This window comes from Kogia breviceps, chromosome 2, assembly GCF_026419965.1.
Source record: "Kogia breviceps isolate mKogBre1 chromosome 2, mKogBre1 haplotype 1, whole genome shotgun sequence".
Lineage (NCBI taxonomy): Eukaryota > Metazoa > Chordata > Mammalia > Artiodactyla > Physeteridae > Kogia > Kogia breviceps.
The window spans coordinates 199,083,907-199,107,458 of NC_081311.1; the positions used below are offsets into that span (position 1 = coordinate 199,083,907).

A 23,552-nucleotide genomic window follows, 5' to 3' on the forward strand; every position below is an offset into this window, starting at 1 on the left:
GCGGGGCCGGGGGCGGGGCCGGGGGCGGGGCCGGGGGCGGGGCCCGACGAGCCTCGTCCCGGGAGAGCAGGGCTGCAGTGCACACGCGGAAGGACAGCCCCGCCGGCCTCGGGGGAATCACCCCGTGACCTGTGACACGTGCGTTTGCCTGAGGCGGCGCTTCGGAACCGCGGCCCCTGCTTCCCTCCTGCAGGTACGGCCGCTCGCGGTGATTCGCGGGGACTCCTCCCCTTTGGCGCCGCAGGGCGCGCCCGACCCCTGACCCCTGACCCCCGACCTCCCCGTCTCTCGCCTCCAGGCCGCACGGCCCAAGGCCCAGCGCTGAGCAAGGGGGTCCTTCCAGAGTCAGTTTTCCGACTGTGGCGTCTTCAGGGACCGGGCCGTCCCTCCCCACGTGCTTTGCTGGCCGGAGGTACGTGGGGTGGGGACGGGGTCGCCCTTGGTGGAAAGGCCTCTCCTGCCTCCGGTCTTCCCAAGTGGCCTCTCACTTCTGCACCACCGACGGCAGGTTAATGAGATTTTCCAGTTTTGACCAAGGAAAATAACCTTCTGCAGGACAGCAGGCCACTTGTTTCTCACATTTCAATATGTAGCCCCGTATGACCATTTTCACTTGAAAGAAAACGGAGAGGGGAGCTGGTCCCTACAAGGCAGAGGACAGTTTTATCGGAAGAATGTGTTTTCCGAGCACTGTCGTCTGAAGGGTCTGCTCTGAAAGCTGTCACCTAATTTCATGAAGTCAGAATGTCGCGTGTTCCGGAAAAACGATTGGGTACCTCTTTTCAGACCTTTGGAAGTGTATTTTCTGCCATCATAGCCTGTGAAGACTAATTGTGTTAAACCCGACAGAAAAGGCCAAGCTCAGCCACGCGACAGCCTTCCTACTGTCCCCCCCCGAATGGCTCTGTGCCCGCACCTCCTCGTCCATAAAGTGGGGAGGGTGATGGGGTCTCCCTCGAAGGGGGATGCGTTCATTAAGTAAAATGTCTTAGCCCCAGATTTCCGCCCGCATGGGATTCTGGTGAGGCGGTTGTCGGCACGGCCCCCGTGAGCCGGGGAAGGTTCTAGATTCCATGTGATCTCAGGAGGGTCGGCGAAGCCATGGGGGTCCCTGCGCCAAAGCCTGCGGCCCGGAGCCCCAGTGAGCAGGCCTGCCTTGACCTGCCCGCCCCCAGCTCTCGCGAAGGGCCCCATGGAGTGTGGCCTGCAGAGAAAGGCCCGATGGGTAGCAGGGCTGACGGGGCCGTGGGGCAGCCCCGCTCCCAGTGATGGAGGGCCTGCCAGGCTCTTCCTCAGGAACCACCCACGCAAAGCGCAGAGCGGAGGCACGCGCTGCGCGCTCAATGGTAGCTGTTAGTATTCAAACGTTTTACAGCCAGTGTCACTAACGCTAAACAATATCATTATTTTAAAATTATCCAAGCTAACGGAAGAGAACAGTGATTGATCATTTTAAAGTATTTTTCAGGTTTATTAAATATGTTTTAAAGTACACAAAAATTGGGTCTTGTCTTTAGAGACAATTTTTTTTTAATTGAAGTATAGTTGATTTACAATGTTGTGTTTCTGGTGTACAGCAAATTGATTCAGTTATAAATATGTATAGATATTCTTTTTAACATTGTTTTCCATTATAGGTTATTACAAGATATTGAATATAGTTCTCCGTGCTATACGGTAGGTCCTTGTTGTTTACCTATTTTATATATAGTAGTTTGTATTTGCTAATCCCAGACGCCTAATTTATACCCCCCTTCCCCTTTGGTAACCATACGTTTGTTTTCCATGTTGGTGAGTCTGTTTCCGTCTTGCAAATAAGTTCATTTGTATCATTTTTTTTAGATTCCACATATAAGTGCTATCATATGATATTTGCCTTTGTCTGTATGACTCATTTCACTTAATGTGCGCTAATATCTAGGTCCCTCCATGTTGCTGCAAATGGCATTATTTCATTCTTTCTTGTGGCTGAGTAATATTCCATTGTATATGTGTACCACATCTTTTTTATCCAGTCACCTGTCAGTGGACATGAGGTTGCTTCCATGTCCTGTCTATTGTAAATAGAGCTGCAATGAACATTTTGGTACATGACTCTGTTTGAATTATGGTTTTCTCAGGGTATGTGCCCAGTAGCGGGATTGCTGGGTCGAATGGTAGTTCTATTTTTTAGTTTTTTAAGGAACCTCCATACTGTTCTCCATAGTGGCTGTATCAATTTACATTCCCACCAACAGTGCAGGAGGGTTCCCTTTTCTCCACACCCTCTCCAGCATTTGTTGTCTGTAGATTTTTTGATGATGGCCATTGTGACCGGTGTGAGGTGATACCTCAAGGTACTTTTGATTTGTATTTCTCTAATGATTAGCGACGTTGAGCCTCTTTTCATGTGCCCGTTGGCCACCTGTGTGAGACAGAATCTTTTTGCTAGATAGAGTTTCGCTAGATGTTGGCTTGTTGTATGCACACGTGGCATGTGGTCTCTACCCTCTCAGCGCAGTTTAAGGCGGTTCAGTGGCGTCTTGTTCACCGTCGGCACAATGCCGTGCGCCAGGTCTCCGGAACTGATTCATGTTGCTTCACTGAAATTCTGTGCCCCTTGATTAGCAGCTCCCCATTTCCACCTCCCCCCAGCCCTTGGCAACCACCATTCCACTCTTTGGTTCTGTGAATTTGACTGTTTGGGGTACCTCTTGTAAATAGAGTTCTGCAGTATTTGTCTTTCTGTGACTGGCGTGTCTCATTTAGCATAACGTCTTCAAGGTGCATCCATGTTGTCACATATGACAAGATTTCCCTCCTTTTTAAGGCTGAGTAATATTCCGCCGTATGGATAGACCACACTTTGTTTATCCATTCTTCTCTCGGTGGACATATAGGTTGTTTGCACAGCTCGGCTACTGTGGATAATTTTTAAACATTTAGGTTGGACTTTGGAATGTGTGTTTATAAGTACATTTGAGTATATGTGCACCTGATCTGGAACTTTCCTTCAAGTGAAATAGTTCTGCTGTAAAGGTTCAGGAGGACCCAGAGAGCATTCAGGTTTCCCTCTTCCTCGTCACGTCACTAGTCTTGGCTGGCATGGAGGCCAGGTTCTGCTTGCCGGGGGCTTTCCGTCCAGTCCAGGTTTGCGGTCAAGCATCTGCACGTCACAGGGTTGAGGGCAAAGAACCCAACACCAGCGAATAAGGTGCTTAATGAGAATTAGTAAACCAAAGCAGAATTTTTGTATTAGTTTGAGGTTTTATTATAAATAAGCATATAAACAAACACTAGTGACTCTCTTATTACACTCAGCCCTTCTGCATCCTCAGATAGAGGAGGACCAGTTGCAAGGGACTTGAGCCTCTGCAGATTTTGGTATGTATGGGGGTCCCGGACCCCGTCCCCTGAGGATACCAAGGGACAATTGTAGTTTCCTAGGCCTGCCTTTAACAAATTATCGCAAGCCAGGTGGCTTAAAAACGACAGAATGTGTTTCCCCTCGCAGTTTTCTGGAGGCTAGACGCCCCGAGATCGAGGTCCTGCCAGGGCACGCGCTCTCTGAGGGCTCCGGGGGAGGGTCCTGCCCGCCTCTTCCAGCCGCTGCGCATGTCGGCATCCCTTGGTGTCCCTGGCTCCGAGCTGCGCGCCACCGGTCTTGCCACCTTCTGTCTGTGTGTCTTGGTGTCTTCCCTTCTTGTAAGGTCACCAGTCACATTGGGTTGGGTTGGGCCCACCCCGGTCCAGTCATTTTAACTTGACTAAATACATCTGCAGAGACCCTATTTCCAAAGAAGGTCACATGCTGAGGTTCCACATGAGCATGAATTTGGGGAGGGGACCCTGTTCAATCCAGCATGCTCAAGAGCTGGGGCCACCTCAGTCCTCCCCTTTGTCCGGGCCATGAGAGGGGACAACATCTAGTAACCTGCTGCGGAGGCTGTTTCCAAAGCCCCACCAATCAGGTGATAGAACGAGACCAGGTGTCCCAGGAAGTCCTGAGAAAAATGCCTTGTCCCCAAGGCTAGGGTGCAGGCCGCTGTTCCCACAGACAGACCACTCTAACAGCTGCTTCAGGTTTGCCTTTGAGAGCCAGGGACCACTCCGTGTGTGTGTGTGTGTGTGTGGGTGTGTGTGTGCGCACGTGCATGCATGTGTGTATGTCTGGTGTGTGTCTTTGCATGTGTGTGTGTGTGTGTGTGTGTGTGTCCGTGCATGTGCGTATGTCTGGGTGTGTGTCTTTGCGTGTGTGTGTGTGTGTGTGTGTGTGTGTGTCCGTGCATGTGCGTATGTCTGGGTGTGTGTCTTTGCGTGTGTGTGTGTGTGTGTGTGTCCGTGCATGTGCGTATGTCTGGGTGTGTGCACACATGGGTGTGGTAAGCAGAGGCCTCTGGCAGCTCTGTCCCAGCCCCCAGCCCTAGTCCTCTGGGCAGAAGCCACTCTCAACCACTTCGTTCCCACACCCCGGGCTCTGAGGGCCCCTCCCACGTTATCTCCTAGAGGGTCACTGAGTAGATGGTTGACTTTTCCAGGAAGCGAGTTTCTAAGATGCCTTGGGAAGTGTTCCTGGAATTGCTACTCAGTCGCCCGTCCTCTGAAGAGGTGCGGGCACGGAGCAAGAGTGGCGTGGCGTCCGACCCTGGCAGCCGCTGTGGCAAAATGAGCACCTGCCAGGGTCGCGTGGCATGACCCCACACTCGCCAGGGCCACCTCAGGCAGGAGCTGTGGAGCTCCCCAGGCCCCCCGGCTCAGGGGTCCGCCGTGGGGTGCGGTCGGGGAAGAAAGCGGGAGCTGTGGGCCCTCCCCACCGAGGGGCCCTGCTCAGACCCAGGGTGAGCCCGGGAGGCAAGGGGGACGTGCACACGTGACATCACCGCGCGGGGCACCGCTCTCCCTCTGTGCTCTTCCCATGAGTCTTTCCCTGGGGCTGCCTGGAAAGTCCAAGAGGGACGGTGGTGGATTACACACCATCACAAACGATCACCCTCCCGTTTTCCCACCAGGAGCGCCCAGCCGAGCAGGTCGGCCCCTGGAGGGCTGCATGGAAGCAGCCAACCTTCTTTGGCTTCCCTGACAGGCCAACAGGGATTTCCGCTAAACTGGCCGGGAAGCTGAGGACAGTTTTAATTTGAAAAATAAGATGAACTAGCTTTATTCGTGTCCCAAGCTAGGTAAATGGCCCCTTCTCCAGAGCTTTGTCATGGAAATCCCCAGAAAATAATTGGTTGGAAGTCAAAGAACCCCTCAAAAAAAAGCAAAGGGAAAGGATTTGGGAAGTTCACTTGGCCAGGTATGTATTGTTCCCAAATTGCTCACATTAATGAGCCCCCTGCGATACAGTTGCTCTGGAGACAGGGCTTCCTGCAAGCCAGGAAGCAGCTCTGAACGGAGATCATCTTCACAGAAAGGACATCCCTGGTGGAGATGGCAGCTCCGGAGGGTGCAACAGCCTGGTGCCAAGAGAACTAAAATCCAGCAGAATGTAGAGTGAGGCTCGGGCTGGACACGTGGCATTCCCTCCGGAGAAAAACCCCGAGTCTCCTGGAGATGAGTTCCCTCTCGTGCATCAAATGTGAAAATCAGTACAGTCTTCGTGGAGGACACATTAGATATATGTACCAAAAGTCTTGAAATGTTTGTTCCCAGTAATTTCCTTCCTAGGAAGGTATTCCAAGGTCATAATTAGAGATGTGCTAAAGGGCTTGTGTGGAATGACCTGCCCCCAGGGTTATTTACATGAGAGTGAGTGGAACCGTCGTGAGTGCCCACGCTAGACGCGGCTGTTCAAGTAGATTAAATCCAGATGATGGTGAAAAACTTAAAAATGGGCTTCCCGGGCGGCGCGGCGGTTAGAGTCCGGCTGCCGACACGGGGGACGCGGGTTCGTGCCCCGGTCCGGGAAGATCCCACATCTGGGAACCCGTGAGCCATGGCCGCTGCGCCTGCACGTCCGGAGCCTGTGCTCCGCAACGGGAGAGGCCGCAACAGTGAGAGGCCCGCGTACCGCAAAAAAAAAAAAAAAAAAAAAAGTTACTTTGAGGGCTTCCCTGGTGGCTGGTGGCGCAGTGGTTGAGAGTCCGCCTGCCGATGCGGGGGACGCGGGTTCGCGCCCCGGTCCGGGAAGATCCCACGTGTCGCGGAGCGGCTGGGCCCGTGAGCCGTGGCCGCTGAGCCTGCGCGTCCGGAGCCTGTGCTCCGCAACGGGAGAGGCCACAACAGTGAGAGGCCCGCGTACCGCAAAAAAAAAAAAAAAAAAAAAAAAAAAAAAAAAAAACACTTTAAAAATTAAATACAGGGGAAATTTTTGTCACAGTATAGAGTTAATTGGAAAGGGCAGATTACAAAACAAGGAAACGAGATGATCTCAATTTAGGGTACGTGTTTGATTTTGTGTGTGTGTGTGTGTGTGTGTGTGTGTGTGTGTGAGAGAGAGAGAGAGAGAGAGTGTGTCCCCAGGCCATATGTAACCAGGAAAGGACGGTATAATATGACTCACAGAAATGGTAACGACACACTACAGTTTGGATCTCGCCGCCGCGTTGTAGTTGCTGGGATGGAAGGCCGTTTAGAGCCGTGGTCAGGGGTCCCAGGGCTAGACTCAAGCTCGCCGGGATCTGGCTGGACCCCTGTCCACCTGTGTGGCTTTGAGCAGCTTCTTCAGTCCTCTGATGAGTTTATGTGCTTGGAAAAGATGGCCTGTCATCCGTCATCAGCCCCACCCCAAGGACTGTGTTTAAGCCCCAAAGAGCGGGCTCCTGGCCAGAGGATCCACGTGTCTGTGGGGCAGGGGTGGAGGTGGGGTGTGGGGAACAAGCAGTAGTCTGGGGGCTTTGAGAGACTGAGAGGAAAGAGGTTTTAAGACACTTTTCTCTCTTCTATGAGCGTAAGTGCCCTTTGGTTCCTTGTAAGACAAATTTAGGAAAGATCTGCGGTATTTCTAAAGGCTATTTTTGCAGTTGAACGTGGGTCTGACTTTGGTTTCTTCTCCATGGGAACATGCTGAGATTACTCGGTTTCATAAGTGAGCTACAGGGAGAGAGGACACCAGCCTGGTGGCAGCGTGAAGAATAGTTTGTGTGTGGCCCCCGAAAGCATCCCGCCTGGCTAACGCCCCCCAGCCGCAATCCCTGGGCTGTGGATGGCTACCGAGGAGCTCCTTCCCTCCAATGGGCCGTCTCCCCAACAGACCCGCTCCCAGGAGGCCAGGCGGACCGCACCCTGACCGTTCCCTGAGTGGGGACGGAGACAGGCAGGGGCGCCTGCAGGTCAGGGCAGGCCATCATCATGATGGCACCTACATCCCGGCGCCTGCCCAGGGTCACACCACGAGGCCACTCACCCTCTCACCCTAGCACCTTCTCCTTACGAGAAACAGTCCACGTTAAGAAAGAAAAAACTGGTAGCATAGAGGGGACGGCGCCAAACTGCCTGCGATCGAATTGAATCCCAGCTCTGCACGGTAAGAACAGGCCTCAGTCTCCTCGCCTGTAAAGGGATGGCCGTCGGTGCTTTGGGGAGGCGCTGTAGGAAAGCCCTTGGCACTGTGTCCAGCACAGCGTGAACCCTCTTTAGCTTGGCCGTGGTGATGCATTTCCGCGAAGGATCTGGGGCCTGATGGCTGCGGGTGTGCATGAACGCACGTGCCTGAGGATCCATTTCTGTCTCTCAGTGCGGTCCCGGCCCCACCGCGCAGAGGGCGGGAGGTGTGTAAAGGGACAAGAATCATGATCGTTCAAGCGGCGACGTTTGGGGATTGTCTCCCACTCCCGGGGTCCATCCCATGCGGTGCAGGCAGAGCGGTGTTAGTCAGCTCAGGCTGCTGTAGCGAAGTACCACAGCTGGGGGCCGCTTAAACAACGGAAGTTTATTTTCTCACAGTTCTGGAGGCTGGAAATCCAAGATCAAGGTGTCTTCGGGGTTGGTTTCTTGTGAGGCCTCCCTCCTTGGCTTGTAGACGGCCATCTTGCCCTGTATCTTCACATGGTCATCCGTCCGTGCCTCTCTGTGTCCTAAGCTCCTCTCCCTATGAGGACACCAGTCAGATGGGCTATGGGGTTAGGGCCTACCCCAGTGACCTCTTTTCACCTTATTACCTCTTTAAAGACCTCATCTCCTGGGACTTCCCTGGTGGCGCAGTGGTTAAGAATCCGCCTGCCGATGCAGGGGACGCGGGTCCGTGCCCTGGTCCAGGAAGATCCCACATGCCTAAGAGCAACTAAGCCCGCGCACCACAACTACTGAGCCTGAGCTCTGGAGGCCACGAGCCACAACTACTGAGACTGTGTGCCGCAACTGCTGAAGCCTGCGTGCCTAGAGCCGGTGCTCCGCGACAAGAGAAGCCACCACAATGAGAAGCCCAGGCACCGCAACGAAGAGTAGCCCCCGCTTGCCGCAACTAGAGGAAGCCCGCGTGCAGCAATGAAGACCAATGCAGCCAAAAATAAATAAATAAAATAAATAGATTTATTTTTTTTAAAAAAAGATCCTATCTCCAGGACTTCCCTGGTAGCACAGTAGTCAAGACTCTGCGCTCCCAGTGCAGGGGGCCCGGGTTCGATCCCTGGTCAGGGAACTAGATCCCACATGCCACAGCTAAGGAGCCCGCCTGCCTCAACTAAGACCCGGCACAACCAAATAAATAAATAAATAAAGACCCTATCTCCAAATATAGTCACATTCTGAAAAACTGGGATTTAGGACTTCAACACATGAACTGGGGGTGAGGGGGACCCAGCTGAGCCCTCACAAGGGCCCACCTTCCCCAGCCGTGGAACTGCCACTTGGGTGGCGGTCAGCTTTTCCACTTGGCCGGCAGCAGCCAATTTAAGCTGCAATGGAACTAAAGGGCTGTAATTCACCATGAAAATTAGCAGAAAACAGCACTGTAGCAAGGTGATTGCTATAGAAATATCACAAGATCAAATAAAAAACCTGCTTTAAGATGCATTACACCTTCTTGCCGGGAGAGAGCAAGGCTGCAGGGGCAGGGGAAGATCTCGGTGGTGATGCGTAAGAGGTTCCCAGAGATGGTGCCTTCGAGGGCATTGGCAGTTTGGCAACACAGACTTCATCTTGTCTCATTTTTTGAAAAATGGACAGTTCTCCTCTTGCCTGATGCCGGTGTTTCTGCACAATAATTTTTCTTCTTTTTCTTTCTTTTCTTTTTTTGGGCCCAGAAGTGGAACAAAGAAATGAAGGGCTAAGGAGAGAGGAAGAAAAAGTACAGATGTTTTTCTTGAGTTACCCAGGTCAGCCACCAGGAGAAAAGGGAAAAGAGGAAGACTGTTAGAGAATGTTAAAGAGATGCCTGCAGAATCAGCCTGCTGTGAGCTGTGGGGGAGGAGGGCGGGCGAGGGCAGCCTGGGCCTGCTTCCCGAGGGTGAGGGTGAGAGATGCCAGCCAGCCGCCTACAGCAGGCCAGGCCGGGGAGAAGCACCGCGGTGAAGGATGCTCTTGACTTATCTCTGCTCTCCTAGCCTTCCTCAGACTGGGAAGTTAGGCCCATTTTGCAGATAAGGAGACTGAGGCACAGAGAGGTGACAACACACGCCCAGCTGCCCCTGACCGTGGGTGCTGGAGCCAAGGTTTGAGGCCGGAGCCCCCTGGCCCTCAGACCCACGGTTCTCTCACCTGTGCCACCTCCCTTGGTTCAGGAGAGTGGAGAACAGTCAGGAACTGAGGATGCCAAGAGGGCGACAGGGAGAGATGGGTCACAACTGGGTGTTTGCAACTGCAGGTGGCACGAGTACAAGCGGGCCCCCCTCTGCAGGACTCGCGCTCCTTCCTCCGCAAGCCCTCCCGGCCCTCTTCTGGCCCCACACACAAGCCTCACGACTGACGCTTTGGGAAGCCGTGGGATGGAGACCAACCTGGGGAGCCCCCATCCATCCCCCGCAGCCCCACGAGGTGCTCTGGTTCTCCACGGCCCCCCAGGTTGGGGGAAGCCTCTGCGTCTTGCCTGGGGGAAGAAACTGGGAGGCCTCTTGTTCCTTCCACCCCACCTCTCCCCAGAGCTTACGGAAAGGAGAGTGGTGTTAATAAGTCTTCCTGCCTCTCAGCCTCCTGTGCCCCCAGGAAGGATGACAGCTTGACCCCCCAGCCAGAACAAGCTGTGCTTAAACTTTGGGGACATAAGGTGGCGTGTCTGAGGGAGGAATGTTTGTGTAGCCCAGGAGTAGGGCTCAGTCCCCTGTCCCAGGAGTAGGGCTCAGTCCCCTGTCCCAGGAGTAAGGGGCCAAGCGGAGCACCACAGACCGCCCCCCCGGGCCTCGTGCTGCCTTGCTCAGCCTCCACACCCTAATAGGCCCCCAGCCCCCAACCCAAACCCAAGGTTGCCAATGGCAACATTCCTTTCCATCACCGTTCGTTCTTCTCAATCCCCAATTTTCAATTAAAAAAATTTTTTTTCCAAAACTGGTACCAATAGAAGTGATTTTCTGTTGATGGGTTTGGATGAGGGACTTTCTTAGTTCATAGTTTCCTTCCTTGTGATTTTAAAAAGATAACTGCTTTCTAGTTTTCAAGTCCTGGCCCTGTAGAAGGTCACGCACAGCTGGAAATGATCTTACGGATCACGAAACAGGCTGGACAGGCACCCACTCAGACGCGGCCTGTGCCCGGGTGCCTTTTCTGCCCGTTTATCAGACTGGGGGACACGTGGCTGCCACTGGCTGGGTCCTGACTTGGCTCCGTGGAGGGCGGGGGACTCGAAAGAAAACTGGGGTGCAGTTCAGACACTGCCTGGCTGGCGTTGCCTGGCTTAGCAGACAAGGTAAGAAACCCTGCACCAGGTGTTCGGCCCTCCGCTAGGGGCGCTCGCGAGTCGGAGGCCGCGGCTGGAGTGGGGCGGAGTGGGGCGGAGTGAGGCGGAGGGGGGGGGGGGGGGGACCCAAGGCAGGAGGCGACCTGTCAGCTGAGCAGCAGCGCCTGCCACCTGGCCAGCCCAGGACCCGTCTTTACTTCTCTCTCTTACTCCAGTCCCTTATCTTTTTCACTAAGGGCTTAGTCACATGTACAGTGCACAACAGCTAAAGAACTTCCCAGTGTTCAAAGCAGTGCCCCGCATACGGTTGGCACTCAAGAAGTACTTATTGAATTAACTCACTGTAATTATCGATAATAACAGTGACTTGCAACCTCATCAGCCAATCCTGTATTGTCAGGCGTTTAACGTATTAGCGGTTTCCCTCTATTTCTTATTGTCTTGCCAATAATAAGTAACTTTTATTATATCAATAGAAGTAACATGTACATTGTAGAAACAAAATAAAATAAGCAAATAAAAAGCCCTCATTCTTACCATGCAGGTAATTCTAACGTACGTTTTGGCATACAGTCTTCCAAACTTTAATTTGTACTTAGGTAGTGCATGGATGATAGATAAACCAAAAAAAAAAAAAATGGGCCCATACGGTTTTGTAAATGACGTTTTAAATTTTTAAAACGTCATTTAACAAAATGACTACACAGTCTTTATAAGTTTCTAAAGGCGGGGTTTGTCTGCTTTGCTTATTGCTGTGTAAAAATAATGCTCGGATGTGCATGTCCTTATTCTATTCCTTAAAACAAGTGTTTAGAAATAGAATTTGGGAAGCAAGGGGATTCAAGCTTTCTGTGAATATTGCTGGATCCATTTTGAACGTTTGCATCAGCCACTCACCAGCACCTGAGTCTCTACTCACATATACTGCTGTTTGTGTTGTGCGTATCTGGTTACCTCGGGGCCAGCCTTTTCTTGGACACTGCCCGCGGGAGCCTTCTGGAGCAAATTACCTCCCAGCTCCTTTACCCATTTGCAGATGATTTCACACCACAGTACACTCTGCTCGCACAATTTGACTATAAACACATTTTCAGGAACATATTTAATGCACAAAATGCCTCTGTTCTCTTTAGCGTTCTTGCATATATATTCATACGTGGGTCTGTAGTTTTTCTCTGGGGAATCCTTTTGTCATGATTTTGTATTTTGTGATCAGATTTGTGTTACCATGTTATTCTGTGCCCTGGAATGGTTTACAGAGCATGAGGAATGCCGAGAAAGAAAATGGAAATATATGAGTAAATGTATGAAAAGGTATGTGACAAATGTATGAAAAGGTATGTGACAAATGTATGAAAAGGTATGTGACAAATGTATGAAAAGGTATGTGACAAATGTATGAAAAGTATATGAAAAGATGCCCTTCCTCAAGGGGGATCAGGGAAATGCAAATTCAAACAATAATGATACTGTTTTTTGTACATGATGTTGGCAAAATTTTAAGAGTCATAATATCCAATATGACAGTTCACCGTTTAATTCAGCAATTCCACTTTGAGGTATATATTTAAGAGAATTAAGGGCTTCCCTAGCGGCGCAGTGGTTGAGAGTCCGCCTGCCGATGCAGGGGACGCGGGTTCGTGCCCCGGTCCGGGAAGATCCCACGTGCCGCGGAGCGGCTGGGCCCGTGAGCCATGGCCGCTGCGCCTGCGCGCCCGGAGCCTGTGCTCCGCAACGGGAGAGGCCACGGCGCTGAGAGGCCCACGTATCACACACACAAAAAAGGCTGCATCCTAGCCAAAACTTTTGCCAGGTAAGATTATGCGTGATATTAATGGTAGCCCTGAGTTGTGCAGTGCACACCTGCACAACTTTCCCTGGCAGCCCGGAATCACACCTGTGGATGAGGCTTTTTCAGAGCCTTACCTCTCTGAAGAGTAATATCTGGTCCGACTCCAGTTCCACCAATGGACCATATGTCTGTGCAGCTGAGTTTACTTTACACTACACCCTCTTTCCTAGCTAGTCCTTGACTTTTCTATTCCTCAAACACATCCAGAAAGCTTGAAATATTTTCTCTGGAAGTTTTGACTGTTTTTACCCAAGGCAGTCCAAAACTCACAGCTTCTGGGTGTTTGTTTATTTTCTCCCACTGCTGGGTGGGTCTCTAGAAATGGAGCATCAAAGTGAGTTGGAGTCTCCAATGAAAATCCTGATCCTTCCAGAGCAATGATTGTCACAGCTGTCACATGGGTGGGGACAGCCTGCTGCCACAAGACATCTCAGTTGCAATGTCACAATTACATGCTATGACATTGATAGTATGATACAAAACCTCAGGTTGTTAAATTATTCCCAGACGTTTGGCACCGCCCAAGACTGCTTTTCAATTAACAATAAACATACAAGGTTCAGAATTTCAGGACAGCAGTCCTTTTTCTTGTGTCCTCCTTAATTCTTATAATTCACGACAATACCACCCATTTATTGAGCACTTACCATGTTTTACATATTTCTCCCAATGGTCTTCTAAGACAGGTACAATTATAAATACCAATTTACAGATGGAAAGGTGAAAAACTGTGCCTCGAAGAGGCTTAGACCCTTGTCAACGGAAGGCTGAGCTGGGACGGCAAGGTCTGTCTGGCACAGAGCCTGGTTCTACCTGCACCGATACCTGTGCGTTACGAGCGCAAACCCCTCCCCTGGACCTGTGTGGGCCACGCCCCTGGCTTGCCCCCATCCCGCGGTGACTGGTTAACGCTGACATGCATCTCTCCAACCTGCATGAACGTCGGCCGCCATAACCACACACAGCCCACCACTGATGGGTGGGAAACCGGGCGGGACACCTTTCGTTTTCATGGATTAACAGCGCCTGCTTCGCACTCCCTGGTGCAATGATTTCTGCCAGCTTTAACTTTTTTTTTTTTTAACATATGTGATGCCAAATGATAACAGGCTCAGTAAAAAAGTGACCCCCACCAAAAAAAGCGACCGAAACCTGGCCCTCAGCTTCCCAAGCAAAATTTCCATTTTGACTTTGCTCACCTGGAGTCCTGTTCTTCCATAGCTTTTTTTTTTGTTTTTGGCTGCGCCATGCGGGATCTTAGTTCTCCAACCAGGGATCAAACCTGTGCCCCCTGCACTGGAAGCGCAGAGTCTTAACCACTGGAGTGCCAGGGAAGTCCCCTTCCGTAGCTTTTGTGTGTTCACCTTTGACCCGGGACAGGGGAGCTGCGGGCCAAGGTTACTGCCCCCACTGAGTCCCTCCCCTGCAGGTTTCCACCCCCCAGGCTTGGGCACTGTGCCCCCTTCCGGGTCTGCAGGCCCACCCAACCCTAGGCCTCCAACCACTCTTGCCTCTACTTGTGAGGAAAAAAGAGGGGGACTCCCCTAGAGAACTTGGGAGTGGCAAAGATCAAGAACCTCCCTGCTTTCAGGACACCTGGCAGAGGCTGGGAAGGGGGGCTACTGGGAAGCCAGACCCCTGCCACTGGGGTTCATTTCAGGAAGGTGAAGGACCAGGAGACTCGATTCCTTGGGCCCCAGCCTTAGAGAAGAAATGAATTTTGTGCTCAGAAATGTCTGTCTCAGCACGTGTCTAGTCCTTCAAACCCGTGACCCAAGAAGGGCCTCCCAGGGCTACGGAGGAGGGACCAGCCCTCTCTCCGGTGCTCTTGAATTCTTCAGCCTAACGAGTCTTAAAAGCAAGATCCAGGCGAATCAAACGGTTTCCAAGCAACTGCATCCCAGGACAAAGCTCAAGGATATTTCTAGGAGTTGTCAATATCCACCACTTGACAACGTGAAATTCACAATATCGGGCATCCAAGCAAATATTACCAGGTATGCAAAGACACAGGAAAATATGACCCATGATGTGAACAAAACCAATCAATTGAAACTGATGGAGAGTTGACGCAGGTGTTAGAATTCGTAGATGGGAATCTGTAGACAGTTATCCTAATTGACGCCAGTAATCAATTTATCGCCTCTCAGCTCCAAATTCACCCTTCAGTACCTGCCCTGCAGTGACGGAGTCATTCCTTTAAGCCTTTCCCCTCACAGTGAGCATAGTGTTCAGCTCCCCAGCAGAGGGCGCTGTAGGGACACATCAAGAAGAAAGGTCCACCTGCCTGCAGCTGCTGTATGATGGGTCCGTGGGCTGGTGCTCTGTCCCCAGCATGTACTGAGAATACATGGACCCTTCAGAGCCTTGCAGCCTGATCCGCTGACAACTTTCCCATGGTCCCCCTGATACACCACGAGCTCCAGGCCCCCTGCCACACCCGTGCCCCGATTCCTCCTGCTCACCCACACACCTGGGCCCTGACTATGTCTTACCTGCATCCCCTTGCACCCGGAGGATTAACACCAGCCCCCACTCCCTCTGTGTGCCTGTGTGCCTGTCTGGGCATTGGCAGCTGATGGCCTGTTCTCAGCCGGAACTCTGGAGGATAGCTTCCCGCTAGCCCCGTGACTGCAGACCAATTCTGACCAGGATACACCAGCAAACCTCTCTGGTATCCAGTGGGCTGTGCCTACAGCTTCTCCAACCAGGTCCAAACCCCAGTAGCAATGGGCATGCCAAGCACCCAGACATTGGTTTCTTCTTCTTCTTTTTTTTGGGGGGGGGGCTTTGTTGGGCCTTCATTGCTGTGCGTGGACTTTCTCTAGTTGCGGTGAGCAGGGGCTACTCTTCCTTGCGGTGCGTGGGCTTATTGTGGTGGCTTCTCTTGTCGGGGAGGATGGGTTCTAGGCGCACGGGCTTCAGTAGTTGTGGCGCGTGGGCTCCAGGGCACAGGCTCAGTAGTTGTGGCTCGCGGGCTCAGTAGTTGTCTCGCGGGCTCTAGAGAGCAGGCTCAGTAGTTGTGGCTCGTGGGCTCTAGGGCACAGCCTCAGTAGTTGCGGCACGTGGGCTCAGTAGTTATGGCTCGCAGGCTCTAGAGCACAGGCTCAGTAGTTGTGGCGCATGGGCTTAGTTGCTCCACGGCGTGTGGGATCTTCCCGGACCAGGGCTGGAACCCGTGTCCCCTGCCTTGGCAGGCGGATTCTTAACCACTGCGCCACCAGGGAAGCCCCAGACGTTGGTTTCTAACACCATTCTCCACGAAAAGGAAGCGAGCTTTTGCGCTAGTCTATCATCTGCCCCACCTCTTAACCGTCACCTCTGGCAGCAGCAACCTGCCTGTGAATATTTTTGACAAACACCCCGTAAAGGGTGGCTTAAGCCCCAGGCTGAGTTCCAAGTCAGGAGAAACGAGGATAAGTCTTTTGAGCTGGTCTTTCAGGGAGTTAGTTACCAGGCAGGTCAAATAATGACAATTCTTTGTGAAGGTCTGTTCTTCCCCCTGCGGGGAACATGGGCTGTTATTTTTGTGGAAGTCAGCAAAGACCAACCAAATGAGAAGAGCAAAGCCTATCTATTCATAACCATTAAAGTGTATAATAAATAGACAGTATGTCGTAGGATAGACAGATAATAACACCCACACATACATATATGCACCTTTCATAGTATTAATTATACTCAGTTATATTTAGGAACAGGTTGTGTAGTTATCAATAAATGCAAGTTTTTATATTTTAAACATCTCTTTAAAAAAAAAAAAAAGCTTATCTATTCAGAGCCAGCTGTAGTAAGAGGGTCAGCCACCATCACTTGTGTTTGACAGAGACTCAAAGACAAGCAGAGGAGCGGGGAGAGCTTTCCAGTGGGAGACAGGGAAGGCTCCAGAGTGCCTGATGGGGCCATGGGCCTGGGGTGGCCCGTGTGATTAGTATTTTTGGCTTTCTCTGGTTGGTCCTAAGCTGGACCTGAGGACAAAAATTAGAGAAGCTGTCAGTTATTAATCCAGTCCTGGCCATTTGGGGCAGATTGTTACAGAAGTAATTGTTTAGCTTCCTGGATTGTTACGAGAGACAACAATCCCATTCCCTGCAAGTCTGACTTACAGCAAGCTGGCTTCCTGCTCTGTGTACTGTCGAGAAGGGGTTGGTGACCTGGGCCGCTGCTGCAGGCTGTGGGCCAGAGTTCTATTTTTATACACGGGCTGGCCATTGTCTGTTTATATTTCAGTCTCTCTCATGTTTCAGCTACTGCGGGGCTGGGGAGCCCAGAATGGGACCAGCGTAAGTTGACAGCCACAAGTTCTAACTGTTCTTGCTGAGATTTACCTGCTCCTTTTGACCAGTGCTTCGTGACTTGTTGCTAGTCTTTGGTTAATTTCCAGAGTTCCAAAAAGTGGACTCTGACTCTTTGGGCCAATTTTTTTATTGCTCTTTAGAAGCGGCAGAATTTCAGGGTTCCTTACTCCATTTTTACTCATGTCACTTGCCATATTCACTTTTAAAAGGCACAGAGAGGGCTTCCCTGGTGGCTCAGTGGTTAAGAATCCGCCTGCCACACAGGGGACACGGGTTCGAGAAGATCCCACATGCCGTGGAGGAACTGAGCCCGTGCGCCACAACTGCTGAGCCTGAGCTCTAGAGCCCGGGAGCCACAACTACTGAGTCCGCGTGCCACAACTTCCGAAGCCCGCACGCCTAGAACCCGTGCTCCGCAACAAGAGAAGCCACAGCAATGAGAAGCCCACGTGCCACAACGAAGAGTAGCCCCCGCTCGCCGCAACTAGAGAAAGCCCGCACGCAGCAACGAAGACGCAACGCAGTCAAAAATAAAATAAATAAAATAAACTTAAAAGTCACAGAGAATGGTCATTTTATAAGTGGAGTGTCCTTTGGAGGTTATGATCGCTTTAGCTGACTTTTGCTTTCCAACCTAATCTTGTCGTGGTGGGTAACGAGGCGCCCTCTGCGATTCCTATCTAGGGCTGCCCAGATCCTGTTAAGCGTGTAAACTGCCTGCCCTCAACCTTTAGTCGAAAGTACGTGCCTACCTTGTCTTTTTATCAACCCAGCATCAAGGTTTTTATCAACTATGATAAAAACCAGCACAAGGGCTTCCCTGGTGGCGCAGTGGTTGGGAGTCCGCCTGCCGATGCAGGGGACACGGGTTCGTGCCCCAGTCTGGGAGGATCCCACGTGCCGCGGAGCGGCTGGGCCCGTGGGCCATGGCCGCTGAGCCTGCGTGTCCGGAGCCTGTGCTCCGCAATGGGAGAGGCCCGCGTACCACAAAAAAAAAAAAAAAAAAAAGAAAGAAAGAAAAGAAAAGAAAAGACTGGGGACTTTCCTGGCAGTCCAGTGGTTAAGACTCCGAGCTTCCAATGCAGGGAGCCTGGGGTTCGATCCCTGGTCTGGGAACTGAGATCCCACTTGTCCTGAGGTGCGGCCAAAAATTTTTTTTTAAAAATAAAAGATTGATGAATTTGACATCAACATTGAAAACTTCCATATGACAAAAGAAACCATAAACAAAGCACAAACAAGCCACTGACCAGAAGATTTTGTGTGTTCAATGCAGGATTTGTTCCAGAATGTACAAAGAACTTCTACAAATCAATAAGAAAAAGACAACTTAACAGAAAAAGTGGGCAAAGGACATGAAGACGCCATTCCTTGAATGGCCAATAGACATGAGAAAAGATGCAGAAACTCACCATTCAGGGAAATGCACATCAAAACCACGGTGAGAGACCATTTCATACCTATCACATGGCAAAAATCACCAAGTCTGTCACTGCCAGGAAGTTATGGGGAAATGCAAGCTCTTATATACTGCTTGTTGGCACGTTAAGTTATGACCGCCTGGAAGACCAATTTGGCAATTTTAGCAAACGGTTCAAAATGTGTGTACTCCACCAGGGCTTTCCCTGGTGGCGCAGTGGTTGAGAGTCCGCCTGCCGATGCAGGGGACGCGGGTTCGTGCCCCGGTCCGGTAGGATCCCACATGCCGTGGAGCGGCTGGGCCCGTGAGCCATGGCCGCTGAGCCTGCGCATCCGGAGCCTGTGCTCCACAATGGGAGAGGCCGCAACAGTGAGAGGCCCGCGTACCACCAAAAAAAAAAAAAAACAAACAAACAAACAAAAAAAATGTGTGTACTCCAGCAGCTGGCAGTTTCACTTCTGGGGGCAGAGGCCTTGGAGAAGCCCTTTCCCTGTGCCCCTGGTTGCTGTACCGGTGTTCACTGCAGCGCTGTTGTAATACCAGGTAAGTGGAAGCAACCTAAACGTCCAGGAAACGGGAGGAACAATTGTGAAATATTCTTACGAAGTAATAACACAAGCATCGATGAAAATGAATACAGTGGATCTCTATATACGGATATGAATAGACTTCAAAAACATACTAGTAAGCCTAAAAACCAAGTTGTGGAATAAGTACGTGTGCGTGAATGAATGTATAAACACCTCAGAGTAGAATTGCTTGGTTGTACGGAGAGCGTTTGCTCACCACCTCTTTTCCGAAGCCGATGTGCCCGTTTTCACTCCCGTCTGCGGGGCATGAGAGGTGCAGCTGCTGCACATCCTTGGTATTGCTTGGCAGTCCCAGCCTTTTCGTTTTAGGCATTCTCGTGGGTGTGATGGGACGTTACGCTGAGGTTTCTATTTGCCTTTCCTGATGACTAGTGAGGAGGCGTATGTCGTGTGCTTGTTGCCATTTGAGTGATCTTGTCTGCATGGCACCTGTCCAAGTCTCTGGCTGGTTTTTCTTTGGGAATTTCTCCCTGTTCTTGTTTATCTGCAGAATCTTTATAGGTTCTGGACTTGAAGCCTTTGTGGAGTACACGTACTGCAGATATATTCTTCCCCTCTATGGCTTTTTTTTTTTTTTTTTTTTTTTTTTACTATCCTAATGGTATCATTTGATGAAGAGAAAGTCTCAATTTTAATGTAGTCCGAGGTATTCTTTTTGTTCTTTACGGTTAATGCTTTTTGGATTCTGTTTAAGGACTCCTTGCCTACTTTGAGTAAAGTATTCTGTGAGTTCTTCTAAAGCATTATTACCATTCACATTTAGATCTACAATCCACCGGTAATGGAAACCCTTTGCGATCTCTCATGTGAGGTGGTGAGCAACTGTGGCGGGAGGGCTGGGTTCGGGGTCCTAAAGTCCATTCTGGGAGGGGTGGCCGCAGGGTAGCTCTTCCCGAAGGTGTATAAAGCGTCTCCCCTCACGGATTTTCCTCCGCTCTGCTTTTCCACTGCTCCTCCAGATGCCCCCTGGAGGCTGTCCTGCCCTGCAGCCAGCTCCTGCAGCCTCCTCCGAGGCCAGGACAGCCGGCTGCGGGGACGCAGATCGCAGCCCTGGGCTGGGCAGTCGGCCCTGCGGGCCCCGCCCTGCCCGCCACCGTCTCCGGCGCACCCTTGGAGCCACGCTCGGCGGCCCACCGCCCGAGTGCGGTTCCCACCCAGCCCCAGGCGGCCCGGGCTGCGGGATCCGGCAAAACTGCGGCGCTGGGCCACCTCCTGCGTGGACCGGGGAGAGGCCACTGCGCTCACCATCCGGAGGGCGCCCGAGAAGGGGTCCCCCGGGGGGGGTGGAGTCAGCGGCCGGGCGGTGCCCCCATCCGCGCGCCGAGCGGCCGCACGCTCCGGCCCCCCGCGCCCCCTGTAACCCCGCGTCCCGTGTCCCCTAGTCCAGGGTAACCGCAGGCCCCAGGTCCGCGCGCCCATGGTCCGGGGGAGCACGGCGTCTGCGGGGTGGGCACCCGGCCTTCCGGGTCGCACCGAGCCGGAGGCTCCCGAGGGGCTGGACCCCAGCAGCCCGGCCGAGTCTAAGGCCTGAGCCGAGAAGGGCGTCCAGAGCGGTCGCGAGTGCCCCGCTGGTGTAGACGCGGCGGCCCAGGACGCCCGAGGTACCTCCGTGTTCCCCACGGGCTACCCTGGCAGGCAGGCAGGCAGCCACCTCGCCCGCTATCGCCCTGGTGGAAGGACACGCCTCGGGGCCGGTCCTGGCGGCACCTCCACGTGGCCTCGGAGAGGCAACCGGGTTCGGGTGGAGCTGGGGATGGGCGGCTTCCCCCCCCCCCCCCCCCGCAGAGGTGGGGAAGCTGAGGGCCTAGCCCTGACCAGCACCCTGCCTCCCCTCCCTCCCCCTCCTCCTCCCCTCCCTCCCCCTCCTCCTCCCCTCCCCCTCCTCCTCCCCTCCCCCTCCTCCTCCCCTTCCCCTCCTCCTCCCCTCCCCCTCCTCCTCCCTTTCCCCCTCCTCCAAGAGATGCCAAGTGACGGGAGATGGGGGGAGGCGATCTCGCTTGGGACTGCCTGGTCTCAGACCCTTCCCTTCTCAGACCACTTACAGAGGTCTCTGAGATGCTCTCTGGGCCCCAGGGCTGTTCTGCCCCCAGCTCCCCAAGTCATGCGGCCCCAGGGGCCTCCAATTGGGCAGTGCCCCCACCATCCACGGCTGGGCTGCCTGTGTGGCTTTGGAACCTCAAAGGTGAGCAGCTCCCACCCCTCTCAGCACTTGATGGGCAATGTTTTGAACAAGGTCCTAGACTCTCCCTCCCTCCCCACCGCATACAAATCCCAACAGCGCAGGGTTCTAAGAAGTGAAAAGCCGGGTTTCCACCTCCACCCCATCCCAGAGCCCAGAGCAACTGTCAGCAGTCGGTGTATAAGTGTTACGAGTGGAATTGTGTCCCCTCCAAATTTATGTTGGAGCCCGAACCCCTGGACCCTCACAATGTGACCTTATTTAGAGATTGGGCCTTTACAGATTTAATTAAAATAAAATGAGGTCATTGGGGTGGGGCCCAATCCAATATGACTGGTGTCCTTGTAAGAAGGGGACATTTGTGCACAGGCACGCACGGAGGGAAGATGATGTGAGGACAGAGGGAGCCCAGGAGAGAGGCCGGAACAGATCCCCCCGCGTGGCACCGCCGACACCCAGCTGAGAGACAATGCATTTCTTTTGTTTAAGCCACTCCACTTACAGTACTTTTGTTTCATCATCAGCTCTAGCAAACTAATACAATATGCTTCCAAATATCTTCTAATAGTTTGTAAACTTATCTTTAAACAGACTGTTTACACAATGTCATTACACTATTCATGCAATTATGCCACTAATTTTTCCATTTTATGATAGACGGTGGACACATTTCCATGCCAGGAGGTGCCTGTCTGCTGCTTCTGTGAGTAGCTACCTAACCTCACCCCCTGAAGCGCCTGATTTCCTCAAGGACCTGTGGGTAGAGTCTTAGGTGGCTTCCAGGCTGACGCTGCTGAGAACAGTACAGCAGTGATGGGGTGATAGTAACCTGTTCTCGACCTGACATCCCATGCGGGCTCTGACCGGGCTCACGTCCCACTCTCCCCTGCTAGCTGGTTCTCAGCGGTTCCTTCATGTGATGTGGGCTTTTCCATGCAGACGATGTCTTCAAACTCTTCCCTGATCCAGACATATACATTCTGAGATATGTAAAGTTTGTAATTTTCTTTACCCAGGTCATGCCTCTTTGCCATCAAGTTTATTTAAATATTTTACATCTTTCTCCCCCACCACCACTTTGTGAAAAGGGTTTCTTGATAACTTCTAATCGGCTGATGTTGGTCCATAAAATTTACCTGTTGATTTTTTTTTAAATTCGAGTCCCTTTGTTCAGTTTTAGTTTTTTACTAAACTAAATGTTTTTTTAGTTTTCAGTTGCCTCTTGGATATTCTAGGGAGCCAATCACATTGTCTCATTATGTAATGGTCACATTGCCTAGTCCTTTCTATTAACTCTGTTCTGTTTCTGGCACATGCCTTATAGAGGTAGCCAGAACTTCCAGAATAATATTAGGTAATAATGATGGTGAGGGTGGATATCTTTGAGTCTTTCTTCATCCTATTGACTGTGCCCTCTCCATCATCTCTCCTCATTGTAACCTGCCCCAGTGCTCCCCGGGTCTTTCTCCTGGCCTCTCAGATGGAGGTAGTGTCCCCTTTTTCATGCAGCATGTGTTTGGGGACTGCCGTGAGGCGGACTGTATTTTCTTGTAGAAAACGTATGTTCAGAATTTCACTGGACTTGAATGTTCTGTACACATAGCACATGGAGGAGCATTTCTACTGCCACGTGGATAGTCACCATTTATTTCGAAACAATTTTATGTCTTCTTGAAATTTAGAAAGGCTTTGGAAACCTGCTTTGGACTGCCTGTTTTTTAAACAGCGTGTTCAAGGAAGCTGTATGCTGCTCCATATTTATTTCTCTAGTGAGTAGCAGCATTAAAATCAATTATTTGATGCAAGACCTGTGCTCCAAGGTAATGGTCAGTCATGTTAAAAGAGACCTTTGTATTGTTATGAAGACAAAATTAAAATAAAGTTTGAAGAAAAAATGAGGAAAATTCACTCAAAATGCTACCATTCTGACACAAAAATTCTATTCATTTTTGTTAATTTACTTCTAGTCTCTGCCCATATATTTGTTTTCCAGAATTGTGGTCATTGAATTTATACAATTTGAATGTTGATTGTTAATTTAATTTAATAAGTATGTTCATGCTTCTACATAATCTGCATAACAATCAAGTTTAATCACTGTGTAATATTCTTGTAAGTAAATGAATGGTAATTTAGTTAACCTTCCCCTAATACTGAGCTTGAGGTTGCTTCCAAGTTCTTTAACAATGGATATTTTTGTGCCAGGGCTTTTTCTGCTGTTGGATTACTCCGTTAGGCCAATCCCTACAATAGAATTACCGGGTCAAAAGATCTGAAGGCTTTTAGGACTTTTATTGCCCTCTTAAAGGTTTGTGCTGGGTCACCCACCTGATACCAGCAGAGCAAGCAGTAGCCCAGGTCCACTCTGAACGGCAGCTCCTCCTCTTCACAAACAGGAGCCACAGCGTGGCCATCACCAGAGTTCTGGAGTCGGACGTCAGTCAGGAGGGTTTAGAAAGGAGTTCC

General features: G+C 51.4%; 1 long non-coding RNA gene across 1 annotated transcript; it reads left to right on the top strand.

Annotated features, from left to right (window-relative positions):
• Window positions 1-53: 53 nt before the first annotated feature.
• LOC136793721 (uncharacterized) lies at window positions 54-23,231 on the top strand. The gene is made up of 4 exons (XR_010839342.1): window positions 54-193; window positions 299-412; window positions 1,638-1,677; window positions 21,744-23,231. It is a non-coding gene; the product is annotated as an uncharacterized lncRNA (long non-coding RNA).
• Window positions 23,232-23,552: the final 321 nt, after the last annotated feature.